The 23,491-nt window shown below is 34.2% G+C and overlaps 1 pseudogene; it reads left to right on the top strand.

Annotated features, from left to right (window-relative positions):
• The window catches only part of LOC143638544 (ATP-dependent RNA helicase DDX19B-like), a 59,864-nt pseudogene extending 37,412 nt beyond the window's left edge, over window positions 1-22,452 (top strand).
• The last annotated feature ends 1,039 nt before the right edge of the window (window positions 22,453-23,491 follow it).

The raw sequence follows: 23,491 nt of genomic DNA, 5'->3' as shown, positions 1-23,491 counted from the left end.
ATTGGCAGATTGGATTTAAAAACAAAACCCAACAACACATCATTTGCAAGAGAAACACCTTACAAAGACATCTACAGACTGAAGGTGAAAGAATGGGAAAATATATGCCATGCAAATTGTACCCATAAACAAACAGGGGTAGCCATTCCCATATCAAAAGGGACATCAAGTCAAAATTAATAAGAAGAGACAAAAAGGTCACTTCCTCCTGATTAAGGGAATTATCTGACAACATGCTATAATTATTTTAACCATATATTCCCCAACAATGGTACATCTACATACTAAAATGATTCTTCTCTCAATATAAAGAATCAAATAGACTACAATGCAGTAGTACTCAGTAAATTTATCCCACCTCTTTAACCACTACATAGGTAATCCAGACATAAACTTAGTAAAGATTCTTTAGATCTAAAAACATACTATTAACCAAATAGACCTAACAGGCATTTATAGAATACTTTATCCATCAAAAACTCAATTCACCTTTTTCTCAGCAATGCATTGACTATGTTCTAAAACTGATCATATTTTAGGTTACAAACCAAATCTTAACCAATATAAAAAATACAGTTAATTCCTTGCATCCAACCATATAATAATGGAATAAAAGTATAATACAAAAAACAGAAACCACTCTAACAGCAGGAGTCAAAATGATATGCTTTTGGATAATATCATTTTGAATAACAAATGGAAAGCAATAAATAATCATAGGAGAAAAAGTGTTTGAATTACAAATGGATAGCAACAAATTATCAGAGGATAAAAAATCTTACAAATGAGAAAAAAGATATAGCAAAATTTCTGGGACAGTATGAATAGTTTTAAGAGAAATGTTTATATAACTGGGTTCAAATATTTAAAAATTTAGAAATATATTAAATAAATAATCTAACATTACACTTGAAGGCCATATAAAAAAGAAAAAAAATGCCCAAATCAGTAGAAGACGGGAAATTATCATAATCAGATGAAATTGAGAATAATCACTGAAATTTAGAATAAAAACAATACAAAGAATCAAAGAAACAAAGACTTGTTTTTTAAAGAATAAAAATATCGATAAACCCATAGTTAAAATAAACAAAATAAAGACAAAAAAGACTCAATCAAATAAAATTAGAGATGAAAAAGGAAATATCCCTATAGATACTACTGAAATCCAGACGATGATCAGAAACTATTTTGAAAATGTACACTTCAATAAGTTTGAAAATCCTGAAGATACTGACAAACTCCTTGAGATATATGACCTACCATGAACCAAAAGGACAGAGAAAACATAAATAGATAAACAAAAAGTAATGGAATTCAAGCAGCTATCAAAAGGCTTCCAATGAAGAAAGAAAGCTCAGAACAGGATGGATTCTCAGCAGAGTTCTACCAGATTTTTAAAGAAGAAATACTAATCCTTCTCAAATAATTATATGAAATAAAAAAGAATAAAATGCTGCCAAATTAATTCTGTGAATCCAGAAAAACCTTGATAGCAAAAAACAGATAAAGACATAGCAAAGAAAGAAAACTTCAGTTCAGTAACCCTGATGAACACAGATGCAAAGACTCTTTAAAAATATTGTCAAACCACATACAAAAACAAATTTAAAAAAATAATACACCATAGCCAAGTGGGTTTCAGTCCAGGGATGCAAGGTTGGTTCAACACATGCAAATCAATGGACAATGATCACATGATTGTCTCAATACAAATAGAAAAATCTTTTGGCATATTTCAGCCAATATGCATCTTTAAAACATTAGAGAAACTAGTTACAGAAGTATTACCTCAACATTTTTTTAAATATACTTTTTGTTGTAGTTGGACACAATACCTTTATTTTTCTTATTTAATTTATGTTGTTCTAAGGATCAAACCCAGCACCTCAAATGTGCTTGGTGAGTGCTCTATTGCTGAGCCACAATCCCAATCCCTTATCTTAACATTTTAAAGGTTGTATATGACAAGCTGAACGCCAATGCCATACTGAATGAGAAAAATTGAAAATATTTACACTAAGAGCATGACGACATTGTTACCAAATCTCACCATTCCTATTCAACATAGTTCTTGAAACTTTAGCCAGAGCAATCATGCAAAATAATGAAATTAAAGAAATACAGGGGATGAGGGTGTAGATCATTGGTAGAGTGCTTGCTGAAAATATGTGAGGTACTGGGTTCAATCCTCAGCACCACATAACAATAAATACAATAAAAATATATGTTCATTTATGAAATATAAATAAATAAATAACAATGAAAGGATACAAATCAGAAAAACAGAACTTGAATTATCTCTTTGCTGATGACATGATCCTATACTTATAAGATAAAAAGAATCCACTTGAAGACTTCTAGAGCTGTTAAACTAACTTAGCAAAGGTTCAGAATATAAGATCAACATACATAAATTTACGACTCTCTTATGTTTCAATAATGAAACCGATGAACTGTAATTAGGAATTCAATGTCATTCACAGTAACCTTCAAAAAATACTTGGAAATTAATCTAACAAAGAATGTGAAGGACCTCTACAATGAAAGCTGTTGAATGCTTAAAAACTAAATTTAAGACCTTAGAAAAGGAAACACTGTATATACCCACATCAGTGTTTATAGCAGCTAAATTCACTATTGCTAAGCTATGGAGCCGAACTACTTGCCTTTCAACAGATGAATGGATCAAGAAAATGTGATATATATATATATATATATATATATATATATATATATATATACACACAATGGAGTATTACTCAGTGTCAAAGAAGAATGGCTTCATGATATTTACCAGTAATTGGGTGGATATAGAGATTACAGGCAAAATAAAATAAGTCAGCCCCAGAAAACCAAAGGTTGAATGTTTTTGGTAATATATGGAAGTTAACCCACAATAAAAGGGAGGTGAGAATAAAAGCTCAGTGGATTAGAAAAGGGAAATGAAGGGAAGGGAGGGAAATAGGAAAAGAAAACACAGTGAGATGAGTCTTACATACATTTCTTATATTTATATATAAATACAAAACAGTTAATCTCACAAGAACAGGGTCCTAAAAAAGAATAAGATATGTTACATGCTTACATAATTATGTCACAAAATAATTATACAGTCTTTTTAAAAAATTATTTATTTTTTTAGTTGTAGTTGGACACAGTACCTTTGTTTTATTTATTTATTTTTATGTGGTGCTGAGGATCGAACCCAGGGCCTCACACATGCTAGGCAAGCACTATACCACTGAGCCACAACCCCAGCCCTCTACTGTCTTTTATAACTAAAAAATAATAGAAAAGATGAAAAGACCTCTCATGTCCTTGAATAGATAGAATTAATGTTATGAAAATGGCCATATTATCAAATGCATTATACAGATTCCATACAATCTGTCATGGAAATACCAGTGACATTTCACAGAAGTAGAACAAGGAATTACAAAATTAACTTAGAAAAATAGGAGACACAGAATAGGCAAAACTATTCTTAGCAAAAGAAGCAATACTGGAAGCATCACAATACTGGTCCTCAAATTATACTACAGAGATATAGCAACAAAAACAGTATGATACTGGCAATAAAATAGACATGAATCCCAATGGAATAGAATAGAAGACATAGAAATGGATGAACCTATCTGAATATAGTTGTCTGATACTAGACAAAGGTGTCAAAAAACATATGTTGAAGAAAAGATAGACTTTGTAACAAATGGTGGTTTGAAATTATATGTAGAAGAATGAAATTGATACCATCTCTCACCCTATACAAATGTCAACTCAAAGTGGAACAAAGAGATTAGACTGCAAATTCTACAACCACTTGAACAAAATGTAGGTCTGACAAAGTACAAGAAATAGAACAAAAAATTAATAAGTGTGATGGAATCAAATTAAAATCTTCTGCACAACAATAGAAACAATTACGAGCATGAAGATAGCTCACAGAATGAGAGAAGATCTGTGCCACCTGCTCTTCAAATAGGACATTAATATCCATAATATATAAACAACTCAAGAATCTTGACACACAAACAATAATAACCCAATTAATAAATGGGCAAAAGAACTAGACACTTCTCAAAAGAAGAAATGCAAATAGCCAACAAATATGTAAATATGTTCAACATCTCTAGTAATTAAGGAAATGAAAATCAAAAATACATTGAGATTTCATCTCACCCCAGTGAGAATGTCAATTATTAAGAACATAAATAGCAATAAATGTTGGCAAAAATGTAATGGAAAACATACACTTTTGCATTATTGATGGGATTGCAAATTAATGCAACCACCCTGGAAGGTGGTATGGAGATTCCTAAAAAACCTGTATGGATTCATATGATCCAGCTATCCCACTCCTTGATATATATACAAAAGATTTCAAATCAACCCACTATATGAATATAGCCACAACAATATTTATAGCAGCATAATTCACAATAGCCAAGCTTTGTAAACAACCTAGGTGTCCTTCATTAATTAATCTCTGTGTATTACCAAATAAGATTATTTAGTTAAATGCATAAATTTCTAGATATAACCCAAATTCATAAAAAAAATAGGATTCTGGAATTGACTGATTAGTAAAAACCATGAATTATAAATTTGAAAATTTCCTATAAAGAAAAGTCCAGACTGAAGCAACTTGTGTGGTAAAGTCTATTGAAAATTTAAAGGGAATTAACAGTAATACCTCAAAAATTCTTCCCCAAAGTAGAATTAGGTGTCAATACTCCACTTCTTATATGTGTCTACTCTTACTCTTGTTCCAAATCTAGGCAAAGATATCACAAGGAAAAAAGTACAACAGATCCCTATCTCTTTGAATGCAGGTGCAAAAATGCTCCAAAATTACTCCAAAATCAAATCCAGCAATATTTGAAAATTATTCTAACTCATGACTAATTGGAAATTATCCTACTAATTTAAGTTTGGATTAACAGTTGAAAGTCAATTAACGTAATACATCATAAAGGACAAAAACTATGTGATTTCAATAGACAGAGAAATGCATTTGATGAAATCCAATACTCTTTCATCATAAAATCTCAACAAAATGGTAATAAAAAGAACTTCCTCAACCTGATAAAGTGCATCTATGAAACACCCACAGCTAACAACATACTTAAAAGTAAAAGGCTGAATGCTTTCTCCTCAATATAAAAAGAAAGACGAAGATGTCCACTTTTATCATTATTATTCAACATTGTACTGGATGTTCTAGCCAGAGCAATTAGGCAAAATAAAGAAATGAAAGGCATCCAGACTGGAAAGGAAGAATTTAAACTAGCTCTATTTGCAGATGACATGATCTTGCATATAGATAATACTAAAGAATCCACTATAAACTACTAGAACTAATAAACAAGAATAGCTTTTTAAAAAACTGATTGCTGAAATAAGACTATATACAAACAGCAAAGAATGAAGTTAAACTCCATGTTACCCCACCCATTAAAAACAACTCAAAATGGATAATGGAGCTAAATGTAAGAACTAATATTATAAAATTCTTAGAAGATGGTAGAAAGAAATATTTATGATTCTTTTAGGTAAACATTTCTTATATTTGACACAAAACAGCGGCAAAATTTTAAAAATGAATAAGTTTGATTTAAGCAAAATTAAAAACGTTTGTGCATAATTAATGTTATTAATAATAGAAAAGATAACAAATAGACTGGAAGAAGGTACTTGTAGATTTTATATTTGTTAAGGGAATTAAATCCAGTGTATTAGAAGAACCTCAACAATAAACATAACCAATTAAAGAAGAAAGAAAATATTTTAATAGCTGTTACCCAAAGTAGATGTAAAAATGGCTTGTTTGCCATCAGGGAAATGGAAATCAAAAGCACAACATGTACCACTTCACACCTTCTATAATGGCCATAATGTAAAAGACAGACAAAAATAACTATTGGCAAAGATGTAGAGAAATTTTGTCCATCATATATTGCTGATGGGAATGTTAAATAGCAGATCCACTTTAGAGAAAAATTTGAAAACTCTTTTTTAATCAAACATAGGCTTACCATATGATCTATCAAATCTACATTTATATATAAGAGGAAAGGAATATACATATGCAAAACAACTTTTACATGAATGTTCATAGCAGCAGTATTCATAATAACCCTGAAGTGAAAACAACCTAGATGTCCATAAATTGATGAATAGTTAAACATATCCATGCAGTAGAGTATTAGCCAGTTTTAGGAACTGAATATTTGTGTCTCTCAAAATTTAAAAATAAACTATGTGAATTTTCAGTCCCCATGGTGATGGTATTAGGAGGTAGGGTCTTTAGGAGGCAACGAGGTTTATATGAGGTCATGATGGAACCCCATAAAGTAGGTCAGTGCTCTTATAAGATAAAGTGAAGCATGTGCAAGACTGTGGGTTCAAATCCCTAAACGGGAGAAGTGGAGGAGGAAGAGCAGAAACAAGAAAGGAGGAAGCAGAGTGAAGGTAGCAAGAGGGCTCATACAGAATCCAACTCTGATAATAAATTGATCTTGGACTTCTAACCATCAGAACAAAGATAAATAAATGTGCATTAATTAAGTCACCCAAACTATGGTATTTTGTTATACCACCATAAACTAGTACAGTTTTGTTATACCAGTGTATACTGGTGCAGCCAATATGGAAAGCAGTATGGAGATTTCTTATAAATCTGGGAATGGAACCATCATTTGACTCAGCTATCCCTCTCCTCAGTTTATACCCAAAGGACTTAAAAACAGCATACTACAGGGACACCGCCACATCAATGTTTATAGCAGCACAATTCACAGTAGCTAAACTGTGGATCCAACCTATATGCCCTTCAGTGGATGAATTGATAAAAAAAAATGTGGTATGTATACACAATGGAATATTTCTCAGCAATAAAAGAGAATAAAATCACATAACATTTGCAGGTAAATGGATGCAGTTGGAGAAGATAATGCTAAATGAAGTTAGCCAATCCCCCCCCCCCAAAAAAAAACAAACGGTGAATGTTTTCTCTAATATAAGGTGACCGACTCATAGTGGGGTAGGGAGAGGGAGCATGGGAGGAATAGACAAACTCTAGATAGGGTAGAGGGGTGGGAGGGGAAAGGAGGGGCAGAGAGTTAGCAATGATGGTGGAATCATTATCCAAAGAACATGTATGAAGACATGAATTTGTGTTAACATACTTTATATACAAACAAAAGTGTGAAAAATTGTGTTCTATGTGTGTAATAAGAATTGTGATGCATTCTGCTGTCATGTATTTAAAAAATAAAAGCAGTTATAAATAAAAAAGAAGATGGAAAAATCCCCCATGTTCTTAAATAGGCAAAATTAATATTGTAAAAAAGTGCTACACAGATTTAATGCAATCCTCATTAAAATTCCAGTGATATTCTTAATAGAAACACAAAAATAAGTCATGAGGTTCATTTGAATAAATGAGAGGTCTAGAATAGCTAAAACAATCTTTAATGGAAAAAGTGAAGCAGGAAGAATCACAACACCAGAGCATAAATTATATTACAGAGCTATAGTATCAAAAACAGCATGGCATTAGCACCAAAACAGACATGAAGACCAATAAAATAGAATAAATAAACAGAGACAACATAAGTCAATATAATTATCTCATACTAGAAATAGGCACCAAAAATTCACTGGATGGCCTTTTCAACAAATTATGCTGGGAAAACTGGAAGTCCATATGGATGTAGTAGATGAAATTTGATGCCTATCATTCACCTTGCACAAAACTCAATTGAAAGTGCAACAAAGACCAGGAAGTTAACCAGAAACACTGCACCTACTAGAAGAAGAATTTAGGCCCAACATTCCAACATATCAGCTCAAGAATTGACTTCCTTAAGAAGACTTTTAAAGTGCAAGAAGTAAAATAAAAAAAATCAATAAATGGAATTGTATCAAACTAAAAAGCTTCTTCACAGCAAAAGAAACAATCAAGAGCTTGAAGGTATTGCGTAAAAATGAAAGAAAATCTTTGCAATCTACATGTAAGATAGCCTTCATTTCCAAGCTATACAAAGAAATCAAAAAACTTAACAACCGAAAACCAAATAACTCAATCAATCAATGAATAAAAAAAAAAAACTGAAAAGACACTTCTCAAAAGAAGAAGTATAGGGGCGGGGTTGTGGTTCAGTGGTAGAGTGCTTGCCTAGCATGTGTGAGGCACTGGGTTTGATCCTCAGCACCATATAAAATATATAAAGGGCCACCAACAACTAATAAAATATCTTTAAAAAAAGAAGAAGTACAAATGATCAACAAATATATAAAAAATGTTCAATTTCTTTAGCAATCAGAGAAATCCAAATTAAAAGTACACTGAGATTTCATCTCATTCCAGTCAGAATGACCATTATGAAGAATACAAATATTGAATTCCATACGTTAAACCAACCTTGCATCCCTGCAATGAACCCCATTTTGATCATGTTGCACTATCTTTAAATATGTTTTTGTATGTGATTTGCCAGGATTTTATTAAGAATTTTTGCATCTGTGCTCATCAGGAATATTGGCCTGAAATTTTCTTTCCTTGATATTTCTTTGTCTGGTTTTTGTATCAGGGTGATACTAGCTTCATAGAATCATTTTAAAGGGTTCCCTTCTTTTCTATTTCATGGAATAATTTGAAGAGTATTGTTGAAAATTCTTCTTTGAAGTTTTTGTAGAACTCAGCTGAGAAGTCATATGGTCCCAGGCTTTTCTTTGTTGGTAAGCTTTTCAAGTCATCTTCAATTTCATTGCTTGAAATTGATCTGTTTAAATTTTCTATACACTCCTAATTTAATTTGGGTAGAACATATGTCTCTAAAATTCCAGTGATATTCTTAATAGAAACACAAAAATAATTTGTCAATGTCTTCATTATTTTCTATTTTAATGGAGTATAGATTTTCAGTGTACTTCTTGATTATCATCTGTATTTCATCTTCATGGTGATATTTCTATTTTCATTGTGAATTTTAGTAATTTATAATTTCAATCTCTTTCTCTTCTTTAGTCTGTCTAAGAGTTTGTCAATTTTGTCTGTTTTTTCAAAGAAGCAACTTTTTGTTCCCTTGACTTCTAAGTTACTTTTTATTGTTTCAGTTTTGTTAATTTAAGCTCTGATTTTAATTATTTCCTCTTTTCTAGTGTTTTTGATGTTGACTTTTCTTCTTTTTATACAACCACAATAATGGGGTCCTACTTGGAAAAAGTTATACTTATTCTATGTACATAAAATTGGTCAAAATACACTTTATTGTCATGTATATTTAGAAAGAACAAATTTTTTAAAGGAATATAAGTAACAATAAGTTTTGGTGAGGATGTGGTGAAAAGGGTACACTTATTTATTTCTGGTATGACTGTATATCTATAAAATCCTTCTGGAAACAATAAAGAAATTCATCAAAAAACTAGGAATGGAGCCACAATTTCAACTAGCTATTCCACTATTTGGTACATGACCAAAGGAGTTAAAATCAACATACTATGATTTACAAAAGATGAATACTTTATTCTATTAAACATTTTTTTCTGGAAGTCCTAATGAGCTAAATAAAGCAAGAAAAATGCATAATTTATACCAATTTGAAAGGTAAAAGTTTTTGCTCACATGTGTCACAATTACTAACCAAACCTAGGAGAACAATGAAAGAGCTACTAGAACTAGAGATGGGTTTAGGTTTAGAAATACAAGTCAATATACAAAAATCAATTGTATTTGTTACAAATCTATATTACTCTAAGATTTCATCTCACTCTAGGCAGCATGGCAATTATCAAGAATACAAGCAACAATAAGTGTTGGTGAGGATGCAGGGAAAAAAGCTACACTTTTACATTGCTGGTGGGACTGCAAATTGGTGCAAATATTATGGAAAGCAGTATGCAGATTCCTTGGAAAACTGGAAATGGAACCATCATTTGACCCAGCTACCTCACTCCTCAATCTATACCCAAAGGATTTAAAATCAGCATATTACAGGGACACAGCCACATCAATGTTTATAGCAGCTCAATTCACAATAGCTAAACTGTGGAACCAATCTAGATGCCCTTCAACAGATGAATGGATAAAGGAAATATGGTACATATACACAATAGAATAATTACTCAGCCTTAAGGAAGAATGAAATTATGGCATTTGCAGGTAAATGGATGGAACTGGAGAATATCATGTCAAGAGAAATAAGCCAAACCCCAAAAAACAAAGACTGAATATGTTCTTTGGTAAGCAGATGCTAATCCATAATGGTAGAATGAAGGAAATTTGGATTATGCTGAGGGTGGCGAGGGGTGTGGGGATGTAAAGGACAGTGGAATGAGATGGACATTATTACCCTCTATACGTGTATGATTACACTACCAGTGTGACTCTGCACCATGTACAGCCAGAGGAGAGAAAAGTTGTGCTTCATTCGTGTACAATGTGTCAAAATGCATTCTATGGTCATGCATAACTAATTAGAACAAATTTAAAATATATAAGAAATAAATAAACAAAAAAGAATAAAAGAAATAAATCAATTGTATTTTGATTGGCTAATAATAAAATTGGAATATGAAATTTAAAACAATACCATTTGCAAACCAAAATGAAACACTTAAGGGATGTTTAGCAACATATGTGAAAAATTATACACAGAAACTACAAAACATTGTTTATAAAGTTAAGAAAAGCCATAATAAATGGTGAACTGTATTGCATTCATGACTCAAAAAAATCAATACTGTTATGATATCTATTTTTCCAAAATTGATCTAAATACTCAATATAATCTCAGTCAAAATCTTTGTCTTGGAAGAAATTACAAGCTAATTCCAAAATGTATATGAAAATGCAAGGAAACAAGAATAACCAATGAGGAGTTTTAAATAAAGGAAAAAAAAATGGAAGGAAGACCATTATTTCAAGACTTATTATTTACCTAAAGTAACCATAAAATTGTGTTACTGACATACAGATAAGCACACAGATCAATGGACCACAATAGAGATACATCCACACTTATATGGTTAAATAAGGGGTTTTTTTTGACAACAGATTGAATCCAGGGTCATTTAACCACTGTGCTACATCCCCAGTCCTTTTTTTAAATTTTTTTGAGACAGGGTCTCACTGAGTTACTTAGGGTCTATGCTAAGTTGCTAAGGCTGGCTTTGAACTTGTGATCCTCCTGCCTTAGTCTCCTGATCTGCTAGGATTACAGGTATGCAGCACTGTGCCAGGCACATGCTCATTTACTTTTTATTTGCAGTAACAAGAAATAACATTGGTGAGAAAAAATAACTTTTAAACCAAAGATACCGTGAAAATTGAATGTCCTTATGTAAAAAGGAATCTCAAACCTTACTTTACACCATATATAAAACTTATCTTTAAATGAATCATATTCCTTAACATAAGAGATAAAAGTATAAAGTTTGTAGAAGACAACATAGGAGAGAACCTTTTCTAAACTTGGGTTAAGTATAAAAATAAATAAATAAATAGGAGAAAATAATGAGGCACAAAAGAAAACAAGATAAACTTGGACTTCATCCAAATTAAGAACTTTTGTTCTTCAAATAACACTGTTAATATAATTAAAAACCAAGCCCAGAGTGGGAAATAATTAAAATAACTATAATTGAAAAAGTATTAACGTATAGAATCTATGTGCACATTCACAATTCCAATATCAAGAAGAAAAAAAACAAGAACAAAATAGAGAACAGGTTGTGACAGACACATCAGCAAAGAGTATATCATGCATGGTCAACAAGAGTAGAAAATATGTAAAACATAATTTTCATTAGAATAGTTAATTTAAAACCACAATAAATCACCATTATAAATGCAATAGAAAGTAAAAAATGTAAAAGACCATTAAAACCAAATGACTGCAGGGTTGTAGCATGGGGAAATTTCATGTATTGCTGGTGAGAAAGCTAAATGGCACAGTTACCTTAGAAAATATTCTGACAGTTTCTTAAAAACTAGGAATAAATTTACCACGTGACCTAGCAATTCTTCTCCTAAATATTTACTTAAAAAATATGAAGATACTTCCACACAAAGATATAAAATGCCATAAAATGGTCATAGCTATATTATTCATAGTAGTCCTAAACTGGAAATAAGCCAAATATCTATCAACTGGAGAATGGACAAACTGCAGTGCATCTATGCGATAGAATGCCACTCAGCAATAAAAAAAAAAAAAAAAAACTACTAATAATGAACTACTAATAATGTAACAACATGAATGAATTTCAAAAACATTATGCAAAATGAAATAATCTAGACTCAAAAGGATATAAATTGTGTGATTCCACTTATGAGAAATTCTGGAAAAATCATAGCTGTATAGAGAGAAACCAGCTAAGTTGTTACTAGGATATGTGGGGGCCTTAACTGTAAATGAAGAAGAGTAAACTTTTAGGGTTAATGACTATATTATATATGTAAGCTTTGGTGGTATTGATATGACTGCATATGTTAGTCAAAATTAATAGAACTATATTCTTAAAAAGGATGATATTTTCATATGTGTAAATCATACTTTGATAACAAAAATATATAAAATCCAAAATAAGGATATTTATAATAGATATAATTTTAAAAGAAATTCAAAAGTAAACTCAAATGTAGATTTATGAAATTGAATTTGATTTATAAAGCACATAAGGCTTTTTAATTTATAATATAATATTATTTATAATCATTTGATGAAAAATTTTAAAATCTTGAATAAATGGTCAAGATTGAACAATATAAGATCTGGTTAAATAAACTATGGCAAATTTACATACCAAAATACTATTTAATCAATAAAAATAATAATGCATAAAAGAATTTTGTGACATGATCTCACTAATATAAAATGGATATATATATTTATATATAAATATATATATCCATTTTAAATATATATAAACTGGTAGTATTGCTAATAGCAATGGTCACCTCAGGGTATATTTGACTTTTGCTTCATCTTTGTGGGGTTTTTTTGTTTCTAAGTTTTCTGGATGTTGACATTGTGTAATTTTTGTAAATCATAAAGGCTATTAAAATAATTTGTTGATATCAGAAAATAAATGCATGCTAAATGCCTAACAAAATTATGTCAAAAGAACACATGAGATAGCTTTAGGGATTTCTTACTGGCAAACATTGGGCAATTTTATCATGAAAAAGAACAGTAATAACAGCATAAATAACCATTTAATTTTCACAGAAATATGAGTTAATATTGCTACTCTTTAAAAAGTTGGAGAAAGTAAAGGAAGGCAATTTGTTAAACATGTATATATGGTGGTAGGATATACTTCTTTACAAAAGATAGTCTATGAATAAATATTGAGGGAATAGTAATAAGTCACAATTCTGCCTTAACTCTGTGATTAATTCAACCATTTATTATCATTAACAGATTCTAATAGATACTATTAATTATCACTAATAGAAACTGTCACATATAGCATCTATTATAATAGAAGCTTTTTTTCTTTTATGTATTTATTAGTACATTATAGTTACATATAAAATGGGGTTCATTCTGACAGAGTCAAATTTGTTTTTAATATAATTTGCTCCATTTTAGTCCCTGATACTTTCCCTTTCCCTTTCCTCCTCCTTCCCTCTGTTCCCTTCCTCTACTCAACTAATGTTACTCCTTTATGTAGTTTTTTTGAATTGGTATTTTACATATTTACATAAAGGTAAATTTTACTGTGAGATATATATATATATATATATATATATATATATATATATATATATATATATATCATGATTAGATCATTTTCATTCTACCATTCCTCCATTTTTCTAACACTCCTTCCTCCCTTTCAAGACTCTTCCTCTACTCCACTGATGTCCCCTCAATTTTTGTGGAATATGCCCCCTTTTCCCTCTTATTTTGGTCTAGCTTCAACATATGAGAGAAAACATTTGACCTTTGACTTTGTAAGTCTGGCTTAGTCCCCTTATTATGATAGTTTCTAGTTCTACTCATTTATCTGTAAATGTCATAATTTCATTCTTCTTTATAGCTGAGTAAAACTGCATTGTGTATGTATACCACATTTTCTTTAACCATTCATCTGTTGACAAGCGCCTGGATTGATTCCATAACTGGGCTATTGTGAATTGTGCTGCTATAAACATTGATGTGGTTGTATACATATAGTATTTTAATTTTAGAACCCTTGGATATATAGCAAAAAGTGGGATAGCAAGATCATATAGTGATTCCATTCTTAGTTTTTTTAAGAATCTCCATACTTTTTTCCAAAGTGGTTGTACTAATTTTCAGTGATCAACTGATAAGTTTAGTATTATAAGTAGAGGGACTTCCTAATATTATGTCTTTCTGGTTGTAATTAAATTCTAAATACAAAAAATACCAGTGAAGTATACTTGCCAAGCATGATTAACTAGCATATATTCATAAAGGGATAATCAGAATAAATAATCAGTAGAACTGGTGACATTTTGCCAGACAACTAGTTGATCTCGACTTTGTAGATAATATAAGCTAATTTAAAATGAGTGGGGGAAGGGAGGGGAAGAACAGAAGTTCAGTAGATTAGACAAAGGGAAATGAAAGAAAGGGAGGGGGATAGGAAAAGGAAAGACAGTGGAATGATTCTGAAATGATTTTCCTTTGTACATATATGAATACATCACATTGAATCTCACCATCATGTACAACCACAAGACTGGGATTCTAATTATAATAATATATACTCCATGTTTGTATAAGTATGTCAAAATTTACTCTTCTATAATGTGTAAATAAAAATAAAAACAAATTTAAAAATGGGTGGGTGAAACAGAAGAATTGTCCTAGATTAAAATGACTAAAAAGACATAAGCAAATGTATTTAAGAACTTCAATTATGTTGAGGGTTAAACATATTGTATTTGGGAGATAATTGTGGAATTATGAATATGGACTGTATATTAGATGATATTATTGAATTAATTATAATTGTCATGGATGTGATGGTGATCTTGTGGTTATATAATGAACATAGAGGAAAATTATTTCTTTTTTGAGAGAGAGAGAGAGAGAGAAAGAGAGAGAGAGAGATTTTTAATATTTATTTTTCGGTTTTTGGTGGACACAACATATTTATTTTATTTTTATGTGGTGCTGAGGATCAAACCCAGTGCCCCATGCATGCCAGGAGAGCGCACTACGGCTTGAGCCACATCACCAGCCCAAGGAAAATTATTTCTAAGTTGTACATGTAGGATTATTTTGGTATAATAAGTTGTGATGTTTGAAATTAACTTTTAAATGGTTTAGCAAAAGCTAAACATAGATCCTGCTGTGCCTGCAAGGGCACCCACCAGCAGCCACATCCCACCCATGCTGGGGACCATGGCCACCAACTTGTGGCCCTGTTCGTGGATGAGCAGGAAGCAGCAGCCTAGTCTGTGCTGTTGTCAAGACCAATACTAATGCAGATAAGACAGATGAAGAAGAGAAAGAGGACAGAGCTGCCCAGTCTTTACTCAACAAGCTTATCCAAATCAACCTTGTGGATAACCCTAAACAAGTGGAAGTCCTGCAAAGGAATCTGAACTTTGTGGCTCTACTCAGTGAAGTCTTTTGAAGAGTTTCACCTAAAACCACAGCTTCTCCAAGGAGTCTATGCCATGGTTTTCAACTGTCCATCTAAAATCCAAGAGAGAGATCCAACATGGCGGCTGGCAGAGAGGCAGCGCTTTCAATACACCCCCAGTAATGGGGTCATAAAGTCGCATGGATAACGCTTGGATTCTACCAACGGAGAATCTCCTAGCAAAATTCCACTGAAGAGAGACCGGCCGGGAGCTATTAGGATTTTTTGAAGTGTCTGTGTGACCCGGACGAGCAAAACCCTGCCACGAGACACGGAGATCCAGATCCACCAGCCACAGTCCGAGAACCGCGGGCGCAGGTGCGGATCCGTCCACCCGCCTGCAGCCAAAGTGACTGGGTCCTGCTAACCTCCGAGACGCAGTTTAGCAGGAAGAAGTCTTTAGCCAAGCCTTCACGAGCCAGGAGCTGAGGCCAACCGGGACGGACCAGTCCCACCCCTCCCTTCAGACACTCCGGACACTACAGCAAGGAGCCTGGGGCCCGCCATAGCAGAGAGGTGACGTCATCGGAGTTTGGTCGGCGGAATTCCTTCCCAGCAGAATCCACTTTAGCAGGTGTGTGACTCCCCATTCTGATACAAGCAGCCAGGAAACTTCCTTGACCTCTCAGGGGTCGTGTCTGTAGGGAAGCAGAGGGGATCCCCGACCCCCAGCCCCCCATATCACCAGCGGTGACTCCCAAGGTCTTAGCCGCCAGTTTACCACAGCACTGGGGCTTAAAAGGGACACGCGGTGGGGCTGCAAGTGTAACTAGATCTCTGGGGAACCGCTTCTGGGGAACAGGACCTGGCTGGCTGGCTGACAGGAGGAAGGGGGGTAAGGGCTGGAGAAGTGAAATGGCTCTGGACTGACAAGTCTGAGAGACTCCCAGGAGACGACTTACAGAGATAGCTATCGGCAGGTAGAGAGCAGAAGCTCCTCTTGGAGGGCACAGCTCCGCCTACTGGAAGAGAAGAAGGTGGATCTCTAAGACTTTATTTTTTTTTTAATATTTTGTTGTTGTTGCTGTTGTTGTTATTTTTTTTCTCTCCTTCTTCTCTCTCTGTTCCTTTCTCCCCTTTTCCTTCTCTCTTTCTATCCCATTTCAAGTTTTATTGTTCTTTTCATTCTCCTCTAATCTCTCTCTATATCCTTTTTTCTTTTTAAGAGCACCTTCATTCCCCTACCCCAAACTTTCATCCCAAGCGTTACATCTTCCATTTCGTGTAATTGTCTAAGTGCAAATAGGTGAATGTCTCGAGGCTGTCTATAAGACTCCTAAATACCTAGCTACTACCAACACCCTGATCCAATTGCCGGGTAGTATCTAACTTCAGTGAAGCAATCTTCTAAAGTAGCCAAGACATACTAACCATCGTACCACCATAGCACCTAACCTAAACATATAGTCCTAAGAACAAACAACAAATCACTATATGCATACAGAACCTAGAAGCCTTATATGAATTGAATGAATCAGCTTTAAAGTACAACAAAGCCCAACATTTCTAGGCATAATCTCCCACCACAAAAGAAACAAATGTATAGGAGAAAGTAGTTACAAAGCAGTCAAACAGAGCTGGAAAGCAAAGTGAACAACATGAAAAAACAAGGGAAAAAAGGGTTACAAACAATGCAGGACAACCTAAATATACAGGAGGACCTAGAAGAATCAGAAACATGGACAGGGAAAGAAATCAAGGTATACCTAACTCAGATGGAACGGAATATTAGAGAAGACATTAGACAGCAAGTCCAAGCATTGAAAGTATATTTTGAAAAGGAACTAATCACACAAATTCAATCCGCAAAGAACGAGCTTTACCAGGAGATAGAGGTTTTAAAAAAAATCAAACTGTAATCCTAGAAATGCAAGAAACCTTAAATCAGATTAAAAGCACTAATGAGAATATTACAAACAGACTAGATCAAGTAGAAGTCATAACATCAGATAATGAAGACAAAGTTTATCAACTTGAAAAGAATATAGTCAACACAGAAAAGATGCTTAAATCTCATGAGCAATCTATCCAAGAGATATGGGATCTCATCAAAAAACCAAACTTGAGAGTCATTGGGATAGAAGAAGGCATAGAGGTTCAGTCCAAAGGAATGGATAACTTATTAAAGGAAATAATACTAGAAAACTTCCCAGAGATGAAAGATGGAATGGATTGCCAAATCCTGGAAGCCTACAGGACCCCAAACATCCAAAACCATAATAGACCAACTCCAAGACACATAATTATGAAGATAGCTAACATACAGGACAAGGAGAGAATACTAAAAGCTACGAGAGAAAGGAGGCAGATTACATTCGGGGGTAAACCAATTAGGTTAATGACTGATTTTTCATCACAGACTTTGAAAGCAAGAAGATCCTGGAACAACATATTTCAAACTCTGAAAAATAATGGATTCCAACCAAGAATACTGTATCCAGCAAAACTAAGCTTCAGATTTGACAATGAAATTAGAATATTTTACGATAAACAAAAGCTAAAAGAATTCGCAGCCAGAAAACCAGCACTGCAAAGCATTTTGAGCAAAATACTACAAGAAGAGGAATTGAAAAATAGCACCCAAAACTAACAGTGGGAGGTATCTCAGTAAAGGGGGAGAAAAATAACCAAAGAGGGAAAACTAGCCAATCTAAAATAAATAAATAAATAAACATGACTGGAAGTACAAACCATATTTCAATTGTAACCTTAAATGTTAATGGCTTAAATTCACCAATCAAAAGATATAGGCTAGTAACCTGGATTAAAAAAACAAATCCAACAATATGCTGCCTTCAGGAGACTCATATGATAGGAAAAGACATACACAGACTGAAGGTGAAAAGTTGGGAAAAATCATACCACTCACATGGCCCTCGGAAGCAAGCAGGTGTGGCCATACTCATATCGAATAAAGTCAACTTCAAACCTAAGGTAATCAAAAGGGATAAAGAAGGACACTATATACTGTTAAAAGGAACCATCCACCATCAAGACATAACAATTATCAATTTGTATGCACCAAACAATGGTGCTGCAACATTCATAAAACAAACTCTCCTCAAGTTCAAGAGTCAAATAGACCACAACACAATAATTATGGGGGACTTCAACACACCGCTCTCGCCATTGGACAGATCCTCTAGACAAAAGCTGAACAAAGAAACTATAAAACTCAATAACGCAATCAATAACCTAGACTTAACCAACATATATAGAATATATCAACCATCATCAAGTGGATGCACATTCTTCTCAGCAGCACATGGATCCTACTCAAAGATAGACCATATATTATGCCATAGGGAGACTCTCAGTAAATATAAAGGTGTGGAGATAATACCATGCACCATATCTGACCATAATGGAATGAAACTGGAAATCAATGATAAAAGAAGGAAGGAAAAATCCTGCATCACCTGGAAAATGAACAATATGTTACTTAATGATCAATGGGTTGCAGAAGATATAAAGGAGGAAATCAAACAATTCCTAGAGATAAACGACAATACCGACACAACATACCGGAATCTATGGGACACAATGAAAGCAGTTTTAAGAGGGAAATTCATTTCCTGGAGTTCATTCCTCAAAAAAAGAAAAAAACCAACAAATAAATGAACTCACACTACATCTTAAAACCCTAGAAAAGGAAGAGCAAAACAACAGCAAATGTAGCAGAAGACAAGAAATAATTAAAATCAGAGCGGAAATCAACGAAATTGAAACAAAAAAAAACATTGAAAAATTGATAAAACTAAAAGTTGGTTCTTTGAAAAAATAAATAAGATCGACAGACCCTTAGCCATGCTAACGAAGAGAAGAAGAGAGAGAACTCAAATTACTAATATACGGGATGAAAAAGGCAATATCACAACAGACACTACAGAAATACAGAAGATAATTAAAAAGTATTTTGAAACCCTATATTCCAATAAAATAGAAGATAGTGAAGATATTGATAAATTTCTTAAGTCATATGATCTGCCCAGATTGAGTCAGGAAGACACACACAATTTAAACAGACCAATAACAAAGGAAGAAATTGAAGAGGCCATCAAAAGACTACCAACCAAGAAAAGCCCTGGACCGGATGGGTATACAGCAGAGTTTTACAAAATCTTCAAAGAAGAATTAATACCAATACTTTTCAAGCTATTTCAAGAAATAGAAAAAGAAGGAGCTCTTCCAAATTCATGAGGCCAACATCACCCTGATCCCAAAACCAGACAAAGACACTTCAAAGAAAGAAAACTACAGACCAATATCTCTAATGAACTTAGATGCAAAAATTCTCAATATAATCCTGGCGAATCGAATACAAAAGCATATCAAAAAACTTGTGCACCATGAACAAGTAGGATTCATCCCTGGGATGCAAGGCTGGTTCAATATACGGAAATCAATCAATGTAATTCACCACATCAATAGACTTAAAGATAAGAACCATATGATCATCTCGATAGATGCAGAAAAAGCATTTGACAAAGTACAGCATCCCTTTATGTTCAAAACACTAGAAAAACTAGGGATAACAGGAACTTACCTCAACATTGTAAAAGCTATATATGCTAAGCCTCAGGCTAGCATCATTCTAAATGGAGAAAAACTGAAGGCATTCCCTCTAAAATCTGGAACTAGACAGGGATGCCCTCTCTCACCACTTCTATTCAATTTAGTTCTTGAAATACTAGCCAGAGCAATTAGACAGACAAAAGAAATTAAAGGCATAAAAATAGGAAAAGAAGAACTTAAATTATCGCTATTTGCGGATGACATGATAATATACTTAAAAGACCCAAAAGGGTCTACAAAGAAACTGCTAGAGTTAATAAATGAATTCAGCAAAGTGGCAGGATATAAAATCAACATGCATAAATCAAAGACATTCCTGTATATCAGCAACAAAACTTCTGAAATGGAAATGAGGAAAACCACTCCTTTCACAATATCCTCAAAAAAAAAATACTTGGGAATCAACCTAACAAAAGAGGTGAAAGATTTATACAATGAAAACTACAGAACCCTAAAGAGAGAGATAGAAGAAGATCTTAGAAGATGGAAAAATGTACCCTGTTCATGGATAGGCAGAACTAACATCATCAAAATGGCGATATTACCCAAAGTTCTCTACAGGTTTAATGCGATGCCAATCAAAATCCCAACGGCATTTCCTGTAGAAATAGATAAAGCAATCATGGAATTCATATGGAATAACAAAAGACCCAGAATAGCAAAAGCAATTCTAAGCAGGAAATGTGAATCTGGAGGTATAGCGATACCAGAGTTATGCTACGTGAAGCTAGCCAATCCTTAAAAAACAAATGCCAAATGTCTTCTTTGATTTAAGGAGAGCAACTAAGAACTGAGCAGGGGGAAAGAGCATCAGGAAAAGATTAACAGTAAACTGAGATGAGTGATGGGAGGGAAAGGGAGAGAGAAGGGAAATTGCATGGAAATGGAAGGAAACCCTCATAGTTATACAAAATCCCATATATGAGGTTGTGAGGGGGAAGGGGCGGGGGAAGGGAAATAACTGAACAACAACAGATGAGGTAGAGAGGGAAGATGGGAGGGGAGGGGAGGGGGGGATAGTAGGGGATAGGAAAGGTAGCAGAATACAACAGTCACTAACATGGCATTATGTAAACATTGTGAATGTGTAACTGATGTGATTCTGCAATTTGTATTTGGGGTAAAAATGGAAGTGCATAACTCACTTTAATCAAATGTATGAAAGATGAAAAAATAAAATAAAATAAAATAAAATCCAAGAGAATTGATTGCCTTTGATGTTTCCTGAACCCCCACAGAACTTAATTGCCCAGCCTCAGTCTAGTACTGGTAAAAGAGCCAAATAGAACCTTCAAAGAGATACCCCCAAATTTTTGTGCCTCTCCCCCATGTATGAGTTCACCCTTCAGACAGGAAAAGTAATTAACAAATGGACAAATTTTATCCTGAACTGAAGCTAACTTATGCTGTTTGTGGCAATAAATTGGAAAGAGATCCCCAAGATCTGTGAGAAGATTGTCATTGGTACCCCAAGGACCGTCCTGGACTGGTGCTCCAAATTGACACAAAAAGAATCAAGATATTTGTTCTGGATGAGGCTGACATGATGATAGCCACTCAGGGCCACCAAGATCAGAGCATCCATATCCTGAGGACGCTGCCCAGGAACTGTCAGATGTTGCTTTTCTCTGCCACCTTTGAAGTCTCTGTGTTGAAATTTGCTCAGAAACTAGTTCTGAACAACATTATCATACTGAAGTGTGAGCAGGAGATTTTGGACATCATCAAGCAGTACTATGGCCTGTGCAGTAACAGAGATGAGAATTTCTAGACCTTGTGGAACCTGTATGGGGCCATCACCATTGCTCAAGCCATGATCTTCTGCCATATCTGCAAAATAGCTAGTTGATTGGCAGCAGAGTTCTCAAAAGAAGGCCCCCACGTGGCCCTGTTGAGTGGAGAAATAATGGTGGAGCAGAGAACTGCTGTTATTGAGTGCTTCTGAGAGGGTAAAAAGAAGGTTCTGGTGACCCCCAAGGTGTAAGCTTGTGGTATCAATGTTGACCAAGTGTCTGTTGTTATCAACTTCAATTTTCCTGTGGACAAGGATGGGAACCCAGACAACACTTCCTACTTGTACTGGATCGGGTGCACTGGTAACTTTGGCAAGAGGGGACTGACTGTGAACATTATCAAGAACAGCATAAACACCCTGAATAGAATCCAGGAGCATTTTGATAAGAGATAGAAAGATTAGACATGGATGATTTGGACGACATTGAGAAAATAGCCAGCTGAGAAGCTCTACCAGCCCTTGGCACTGCCCTGCATGGCTGACAACTGCTTTCACAGCAGAGGCCTCAACCATCACTACAAAGATGTAGACATGAGGAAAAAAACTACCTACCTTACTTTACATTAGGTTTGGACTTGACAAAAATTTTTTGCCAATGATGAGGGATGGTAGAAATTTTTTGCACTACTATAGAAAATTAGGTGTGAATACACAGAAATTTACCTTTTGGGAAATTCTGTCAGTTTTTTAGTCAGCACTTCCCTCATCATTACCCTAATCTAGACATTGTGGCTAATTACTTACCAGGATCCCCTGCTGAAATTTCTGCCTATTCTCTGGCTTGGAGTGTGGAGGGCAGCCTCCAATCCCTGTAGAAATGACAGAATAGAAGTGAAGAGGGAATACAGAGGTAGAAGACAGCCACAGTAAATAGGTGTTACACCTGTGATGTTCGGAGGCCACCATGAGGAAGCAGAGGAGACCTGTGACCTGCTGCTTTGGACTGACTTGGTATGGAATAGCTCATCTGCATATTGCCAGCCCCTCTGTCCTAATGTCCACAATAGGAAGGTATTTGCTGTGATGGACAAAAATGCCAGGCTCTGGGCCTTTCTAGGCAGGCTTGTGTCTCAGGACCATCATTGGCTGTTTTCAGCAGGTTTGATGTGGGTGTAGTGTACATTGGATTATTGGTGGGTCCTTTGCTCGTGCTTGGGCAAGTCCTATGGAGAAGTCCCCACAAAATTGCCAAAAATTTGGCTTCACTGGCACTTACAGCATCTTTTTTGTGTTGTCTTTCTTAATCCTCAGCCCAAGCAAATAAAAAGTGGCCTGGGATTTGGATTCTCAGTGAAAATTGTGGGTTCAACTTTCTAATGGCCACCTTCAAGGCAGCTTCAGTGATAGTCACAAATTTTTTCTTAGCCTCAAGGTCCCAGAAGTTTTGTCAGATCTGGGGAAAGATTACAGATATTTGGCATCTTGATTGTAAAGAGGTTCTGAACATCTTTGTTCACAGTGCTTGGAATATACAAACAGGTT

Source organism: Callospermophilus lateralis, chromosome X, assembly GCF_048772815.1.
Source record: "Callospermophilus lateralis isolate mCalLat2 chromosome X, mCalLat2.hap1, whole genome shotgun sequence".
NCBI lineage: Eukaryota > Metazoa > Chordata > Mammalia > Rodentia > Sciuridae > Callospermophilus > Callospermophilus lateralis.
Note: the sequence above shows the minus strand (reverse complement) of the source record. Positions and strands in the feature narration are given on the sequence as shown.